Source organism: Bactrocera latifrons, unplaced genomic scaffold (assembly GCF_001853355.1).
Source record: "Bactrocera latifrons isolate USDA-ARS-PBARC rearing strain unplaced genomic scaffold, ASM185335v1 scaffold_29, whole genome shotgun sequence".
NCBI lineage: Eukaryota > Metazoa > Arthropoda > Insecta > Diptera > Tephritidae > Bactrocera > Bactrocera latifrons.
In genome coordinates, this window is record NW_017536518.1 from 574,617 (window position 1) to 583,191 (window position 8,575).

The window sequence follows — 8,575 nt, forward strand, 5'->3', positions numbered from 1 at the left end:
AGAAAACAAATTTTTTAAAATAAAAAATAAAAATATAAAAAAATATTAAAAACAACAAAAAAATCAAGTGAAGCTAGCAGCAAAAAAAACTCTCTAGGTATTACCCAAGAACGAAATTGGCTTGATACGCGTCAGCACCAGGTGGGCTATCCAATCTGATGGATGCGTAAAGTGCGTGCACCGCTGCCAGCGTAATCGCAAGATGATGAGCTTTGCACGGAAAAAATTGCTTTATAAATGCGTTTAAAAGTATGTGCGCTTGCTTGTTATGCTCCCAGTATTCTTGTTGTTTCTTCTTCATTGCTTTGAAGTTGTCAAAAAGTCAATGACAAGATGGAACAGCGTGCGAAGCAGAATTCTCAAGATTTCTCAAGCCGCTGGATAATGAGAAGTAGCAACCATTAGAAGACTTCTTATATACGCACACACTTGCATATATCCTGTGGCATATACTACCTTCGTCATTTACTCACATGCAGCATTTATTTATTTATTTTTTTTGTTATAAAACTTTATCCTTTGGCTTATAAGTTCGTTGTAGCAGTGTGTTAACAGCGCAATGCGAAATTTAAGATCTATTTACAATAACAAAAAATGAGTATCAGCAAAAAAGATGAGCTGTGCAAGAAGAAATTGCGATTTTTTACTTTTAAGTAAAAGAAAAAAGTACTTTTCTCACACAAAGCTACAGAAGTACGAACAGCAGCTTTACCTGCTGACATTTCTAATTAATTTTTGTTTTGTTGTTGGAAATATTAACTGGAGATAGAAGTTGTTTGTGGAGCTGATAAGCACGTTGGATAGTCAAATAAATTATTTATTATTTTGAATCGTTTTTTGATAAATTTCTTTTACTTAATCAAGTAAAACATAAGAGTTGAAAAATATAAATGAAACTTTCACCCATTGAGAAACAACTGTTTTCTTTTCATCGGTATTCACCTTACAWATAAACTTTTGTATGTTTTTCATAAACATCCTATACTTGTCTGATGTTTAAGTTCAGAAATTTCAAACATTCTTTCTTATGGGATAACATGGGTTTCGTCAACAATTTTTTTCTCATAAAACAATTAAATATATTATTGTTGGAAACAAAGCCATTTTCGGTGACCCCTCGGAAAAAATGCGCTGGCGTTGGCWGGATAACTCCTTAATGGATCATCTAAAATGAAAAAATACGTACTTTACGGAAAATTGGAATTTGTGTAGTCTTGCCAATGCAGAGCAAGTGCACAAGAGATGTTCCATTGCTTCCCTAGGTCGCTGATCTAAATATTTCTTGCAGTCTTCTCAATCTGTTAGACTTATCCTGCGTGCGTGTATCGCCACCAAACAGTGGCCAGTTCCTACTATCTCGTCTGCCAATAGGAATTTTGTGCATTTTCGATGTACCGTTTGCACATGACTTTTGCAGTTTTACACATTTCCCAATAACACTCAATCAAGCTGCTCCGCCAAGTTTCAATAATGTTGCTCATATATTTTATATGTAGAATATAASACCGCAAATGCTTCAGTGAAACCAAAGTGCAGCGCATTCAAATTGCCACAAACTAGCTATCAAACRGCTGCTTCAATCAACCGCGAACACGAGTGTCATACACACACATATTTCAGCGCTTGTCTACACTTWCACCAAGTGCAATGTACAATTGACGTATGAGCAACATTTGCGCGCTCGATAAACTTTTTGCCTGCAACGCCGCTGAATTTATGTTGCCAAATCCTAAACGATTAAATTGCATGCATATGTGAATGTGAAAACARGCACACAAACACAAACATACCTATAGCACATGACGAATGACACTCATCCAACCGAGTTATATAACTCTTCATGTGACTCTAAGTCAAGCGCCATTAAAATCGAATAACATTCATGCGCAACTTTTTTATGACGCGAATTTCGGTTATTAAAGCGACAAAAAGGGTGGCATTTCCGACTTAAACGCCACTGTCACACAATTTTTCATTAACTTGCACTCCGTTCGCCGCTGTGAAGCGTTTACTGTTAGAAATGTTGGTGCTTAGTTGGTGGTAGTGTGGCGCGGCGTCACCTGTCAGCTGACAGTTGGCAGTTGGCAGTTAGCGCTGGCAGTTAGTGAAGCAGTAGCGACAACGAAATGAAAAAAATAAAGTTCACAAGCATAGTTTTAACTGTCGCATAAAAAAGTGTTTTGAAATGTGAAGCATAAAAATGAAGAAAGTTTTAATAAATTTCTATTTTTTGCTTATTTTTTCTTTTGGCAAACTTTTACTAGTGGCATCTGTGTGCTTTGGCACAGAAGTGCGTGCTTTTAAAATCTTTTGTTGACAGGCTCAAATAGTTGGTTTGTACTAACATACAAATATATGTACATATCCATATATGGGTGGGGCTGTGTGTGCCTGTATATSTTATCTGGCTCGGCTTGTTTTATAGGTCATTATTTTGATTACAGAAATTGCGTTAGAAGTGTTCTGGTGTACCTAAAGTTTGCTATAAATTTTGTTGAGAGTTGAAAAACATTAAAAGTGAAGACACATGAGATCTGCAGAGTTATTGGATACACTGAGAAATGGTTTATGAACTTAATAACTTATAAATGTATAAAAATTAACATTTATTTATTTTAAAAAAGTTATCGAAGTAGAATAGCTTTGTGTTGACTCAACATTCATCTGATTCATGTTGATCATATTTCTTCGATCCATAGCCCACAAATACAACTTGTATTTAAAAATAGTGGTCGTTTTCAAATTAAAATTTCGTGGTTTTGGAGAACACAATTGTAAAAAAGATTGTCAACTGCTGAGGTACGATACAATTTCTMCCTGGGATTGATTCTGGAAGCCGATTAGACTAAGTTAAGAAACTCTTACAAATATTACAATAAACAATATGTACATTCCACATATAAACAAAAAAATTTAAATTAAATATAAAATTTAAAAAATATATATAATTCAATTTTATATTAATTGAGTTAATGTAGTAATTGCCCAACCTCCATGGAAGTTTAACAAAAGCTGCCTTTGCAGAATATAACGTCAAAAACACGTGGCACACAAATACCAAAGGTATTTTACATTGCATCTGGAATCAAGGTTTGATGTGTCGTTCAGCTGTTAAAAAAACTTACCGGCCATCCGATCTAACAAAAATTCTAGACGTTCTGGATTTTGCTATTTCAAAATGTTTTAATTCAATGTACATACGCTCATCTGTTTGGATTTCCTAACTCAACACAGGGCAGTTCTGCTCGAAGTAAATAAGCCGGTACTCGCGATGAAATAACCCACCAGAGTACTTGGCAAATATTTTAAATAGTCGCAAATGACTAGAAAACATTGTGGACCACAGCTATCGCTCCAGATATCGCGTATGCTACGGATATCTTGACCAGAAGCATATACAGCGCTGCAAATATAAATTCGCCAGAAGCTAGAACCACACAGAGCATCTCTGGCCCAATGAGATCATGAGGAATCTCAGAGAGAAGAGACGTCTTGGGCATGCATGGCAGGTCAGTAGAAATCCTAAYGACAAAACACTCCTCAATCGTGCCACAAAGGAGCTGAAGCATGTTCTCTCGAAATTTTGCAACAAGTCCCTAGAGGCGTTTCTGTCTGCTGCCAAAAAAGGAGATCCGGTAAACAACTTTAGGAATGCGAATAGGCAAAACAATAATGCGATACCTAGTCGCCCACCAAACAGCAGAGGCCATTGCTGCTATACCAGTGCAGAGAAATTCGAGGTATTTGCCACACACCTAAAAAACACGTTTACTCCCATACGAGTTTAGTCAATCAGCAATTTTTTAGATGTTGTTTGTCAAATGGAATTTCCGATCGCTGAAATAGTTGCTGTAGAAGTGCAGCAGGAGATCCAAGCACTGGCAAACAAAAAGTCACCAAGTTATGTCAGAATTGAAATAATATTATTCAAATTAAAGGAAAAACTACTTTTCGGACGTTCTCGTTAGATGCCGTGATGCCTGAGTCGGTTTTGAGCCCCGACTGTACATTCTTGATACARCAGACCTTCCAATGATCCACTCTGACTCCACATTAGAGGAATCCTATGCTGATGATACTTAACAGTTAGCATAAAGTGACAATCCTAATACTGCTTCCAGTAAACTGCAGATACAAGATCAAGTGGCTTTATATAGTCAGTTATTACCAACAAACGCATGTGCAAAATATTTGGGTAATATAAGATTAAAGTTGGCGCCAGCCTGAGGAATAAGTTACGAATTTTTAAGGTAGTACTTGGGCTTATCTGAACGTATGTCATTTCAATCTGAGGAAGTGTAGCGAATTCAAATTTAAAAGTATTTCAAACTTTYCAAAACAAAGTTCTGTGCACCATATTGGAGAAACGATATCCTCCACCGGGATCTAAAGTTGTTCAATATAAAGGAAACAATTGAAGAATTTAGCAGKCGTTACCTCTCATTGTATTTTTCATGAAATTTAGTTATTGCTTATCATAGCTAAACAGATTATAAATAAATTGAAATTTTCGGAAAAAAATTAAATAAAATTTGATTCACAACATTTTAACCCACTCTTTATAGAATGCCGCKTTCTTCTTCCATTTTCAGAAGAAAATTCAATAATCTCTAGTATGAACTTAAAAAATAAGAAATATTTTGTGGTTTGTATGTGGCAATCGGTTCATACATTTACCAACTGACATAGTCTATACCAGATATGATGAACTCCACTTTCACAAGTTGAGTTTGTGCCATATACATATGTATACATATCACTAAATAAGTAAAATCAATTAATAAATGTAAGTGCATATATTATACATACATAAAATTAACATGATAAAAATCATTTTTTATGTAGAGATTTCTTAGAACAGGGCATTGTCTTACAATCAACTGACAAGCCTTTAGATGGCTTTAAGATTATACGAACGGAAACACTTTTCACTGATGAAAATTAGAGTTACTATAATAATTTATGGAGAATATGGAAATCAATAAAAATAGTCCATAGCGAAAACTTTTCACCTACAATTTTAACAGAAAATATTTTTTTAGCCGTTTGAAAATCTTTTGTCGAGAACAAACAGCTAAAAATAACATATGAAAAAATATGGAGAAATATATTTCTCTCCACATTATTATTTTTATCACCAGTCATGGCATATTTAAGCAAAATGCCTGAAATAACTRCAGATTTTTTATGGTGAACAGCACTGCGACAAACATGCACACATACGCACATTGAACGGCATTTTTTCACRCCTGACAATGATGAATGTTTATGCGGAAAATGCAAATCAAATGGCAACGAGCTGCGAATATTTCTTCGCACTCAAATGATAATGCGCAGACAACGAATTTATATCATTTTTTAACACGCATACATACAAACGTGCAACTGATATATCCAACTGATAAGCCCCACGCCAATATAAATATTTGTACATTTAAATATTCGTATAAATGCATGAGAGTAAATAAATTATGTCGATTGCTATTAAATTGGCTCAGGTGTCTGGATAGTCAAACATATTTGTGTATGTATGTGTGTAGCATGTGCATATGTGTTTGCGCGTGTGCTAATTTATGCATTTATCTGTATGAGTTCATGCTCTTGGGCGCATCACTTCGGTGTGAAGTGCAAAGGTGTCAGTTGGGCGACCCACGAAGGCGTCSAGATAATTTGCAAATGTCAGCGAATAACGTGTTAACACGATTTACTACTCCGCCGTTGTCTGCTAATACATATCTACATACACAAGTACATACATGTATATACTGGCATATGTAAGTAAGGCAGTGTGAGAAACGCCCATTAAACTGCCTATCAACATATCGTTTGCATGAGCAAATGAGCGCTTTGTGCCTAYTTGTGCACTCGGAGCTGACAAGTAAATTGAATAAATCGTATTTTTTATGAACTAAATAATTTATTTTCGGCAACAATGTGATTTTCGGTCGGATATTCTACAAGTATTTTAAGATATTCCTAGACAAAAATGGCATAATAGATGTTCTGCTAGACAGATGGAAAATAATGCACGAACCACTTTTAATGATTATGGAAAATAAATGAGGTCATATTATTTTCTATATTCTTCTTATTTATTGGCATAAGACACCACTTACGCGGTTATAACCGAGTTTTCAACATAACCTCGCCAAGATCTAATCAGTTTGCTGACGGTAGGCTTTAATMATTCACACATTRCGCGCGATAGAATCTTATATGCGATGTGGAGGAGCTTATCTCACGATAGTTGGCGCAGATTGTAGAGTCTTCCTTTCTGTGAATTGGGTAGACCACATTTGAATTCCAATCGTCGGGCATATTCTATAAAAAAAGCTGATGCATTCTCCGTATCAGTTCTTCGACGCCGTATTTGTAAAGTTCGGCCGGCAATCCATCGGCCCCCGCCGGYTTGTTGCTCTGCGGACTTATTCATGGTCGGACAAAGGAACATCTGCTCCATCGTCATCGATTAAGGAACAGTGTTTCGTAGTCAGTGAGGAAATTTTATCGTTCTACTAAGTYTTAAACTGTCGCATACTTTATTCACACACTTTTTTTTAGACCAAAGTCTGGAATATGATATGATCCCCACTTTCCAAACAAATCAACGCTTCAATTAGCCTAAAGGAAAATGTAACTGTGCGCACACTTATCGCACATCAAGTCCTCTTTTAATAAAAATATGTTCATTTCAATCAACCCACTGGCCTAAATACCTCTATTAACTTGCCCATTTGTTGCAATCAATTACTTTGAACTCCATTCATGCCTTTAAAATGGCAATGACACAGAAAAGTTACTTTTAAATCTTAAATGCTTAAAATTTAAAGTCTTACGAAAAGAGAAAATCTACAGCGCTGCTACTATAAAAATATAGCACACCAACGTATTGAAAAAAACTTGGCAACTAGTTTGGGTCTGGCTGAAAAGTCGTGTGAATTAGAATGGAGTAAGAGGTGCTTAATAAAAGGTGTGTTCTTAAATCATAGAGAAAGGAAATAATTTGAAATTTGTATTCAAATTATCTTACGATTTCACRTATTATTTAAGAAGGTTATTATTTTAGAGTGAGACTCACTGATGAGATATCTRTTTAGTAGCTAGCATGCTACAATTTCTCTAAACCTGCTTCATGTTAGTGATTCTGGTATTTAACGTCATACACGCTAAACGTGCTCTTAAGGATTTGAATTACCTATTATATAAATATAAAATAATATAAATCGTAATGTATTTCAAAAAATTTCCCGATGCAGACTGAAAATTTAAAAGATTTGAATTGATTGTATAGTGACACCGCTTTTGAACTCAAAACCAACTAGAGCCTTATAGACTGGAGGTGGCACCTACAGCTATGAATATTGTATTTCAGCTTAGCACAGCTTGCGTACTTAAATACCAATTCACTACAATTAATTACAACCCTTATGCGGGCATATACCAAGTTGTCCTTTTAGTGCTCCTAATGAATGTGTAAGCAAGGAATTGTTTATCCTGGCATCTCACACTACCGTCCTTGGCACGCGCTCATCAACGCTCACAAAGCAATCAGATTTTAGTGGCTACAAAGTCAAAGTTCGTATTCGTGCAATTGGCAGTTGGCATTTGATGAATCCGCCGACCCAGGCGAATAATTCAATAGGCTTTGTGTTAAATTAACCTGTTCGTGCTTCAGAATTTGACCGAAGGCAAACACAGCAAGTAAATAGCGGTCAACTACACTAAGGAATGCTTAGAAATTTAAATACCCTTTATGCTGTTAGGAGACAACCGAGATCATGCTACAAAATATTTCTTTCAAATGCAATATGAATTAATATCAAAATTAATAAATAATTACTATGGAATCCACGAAAGTAACCATGAAAATTGAATGAGAATACCAATTACTACTATAAAACCAACGTTTTTACTTTTACTTCATATGGAGGGTATATTCAATTTAAAAGAAAGACTGCATACTTCTAAATTCCCTAACCAAAGTCGAACACTTAAATAAGCTTTACAGACAAGAGGAATAAATATGTAWGTATGAAGAATGTACCCCAACCTTTTGTTGGCATAAGCGGTTGCAAATAATGACAAAGATTCATTAAAACGTAACCCAAACAAAACAAATACAGGAGACGATGAAGCCTATTTCGCGGCGTAGACCAAATTTAATTGCTTTTGGAGTAKAAAGCGCTAACGCTTGTCGCGTGGCATAAATGCTCGTGGTAGGGAAATTGTTTCTTACGAGCTTCTGTGTTGACGCTGTTATACCCAAAACTGCTTCACTTAATGCAACCTTTCCTTTTTCATTCTCAATGCTACGAGAGTGAATGGATAATTACGAAGGAATTGAAACAAATTATATATTACTTTTCATATTATATTTATCTTGAGAGAAATGGGCGCTCACCTCCATCTCTGGTTTCTAAAGATCTACTTTTCTTTTTTATATTACTTCCGTTTTTATACTCTCGCAACAAAGTTGCTAAAGAGAGTATTATAGTTTTGTTCACATCACGGTTGTTTGTAAGTCCTAAAACTAAAAGAGTCAGATATAGGGTTATATATACCAAAGTGATCAGGG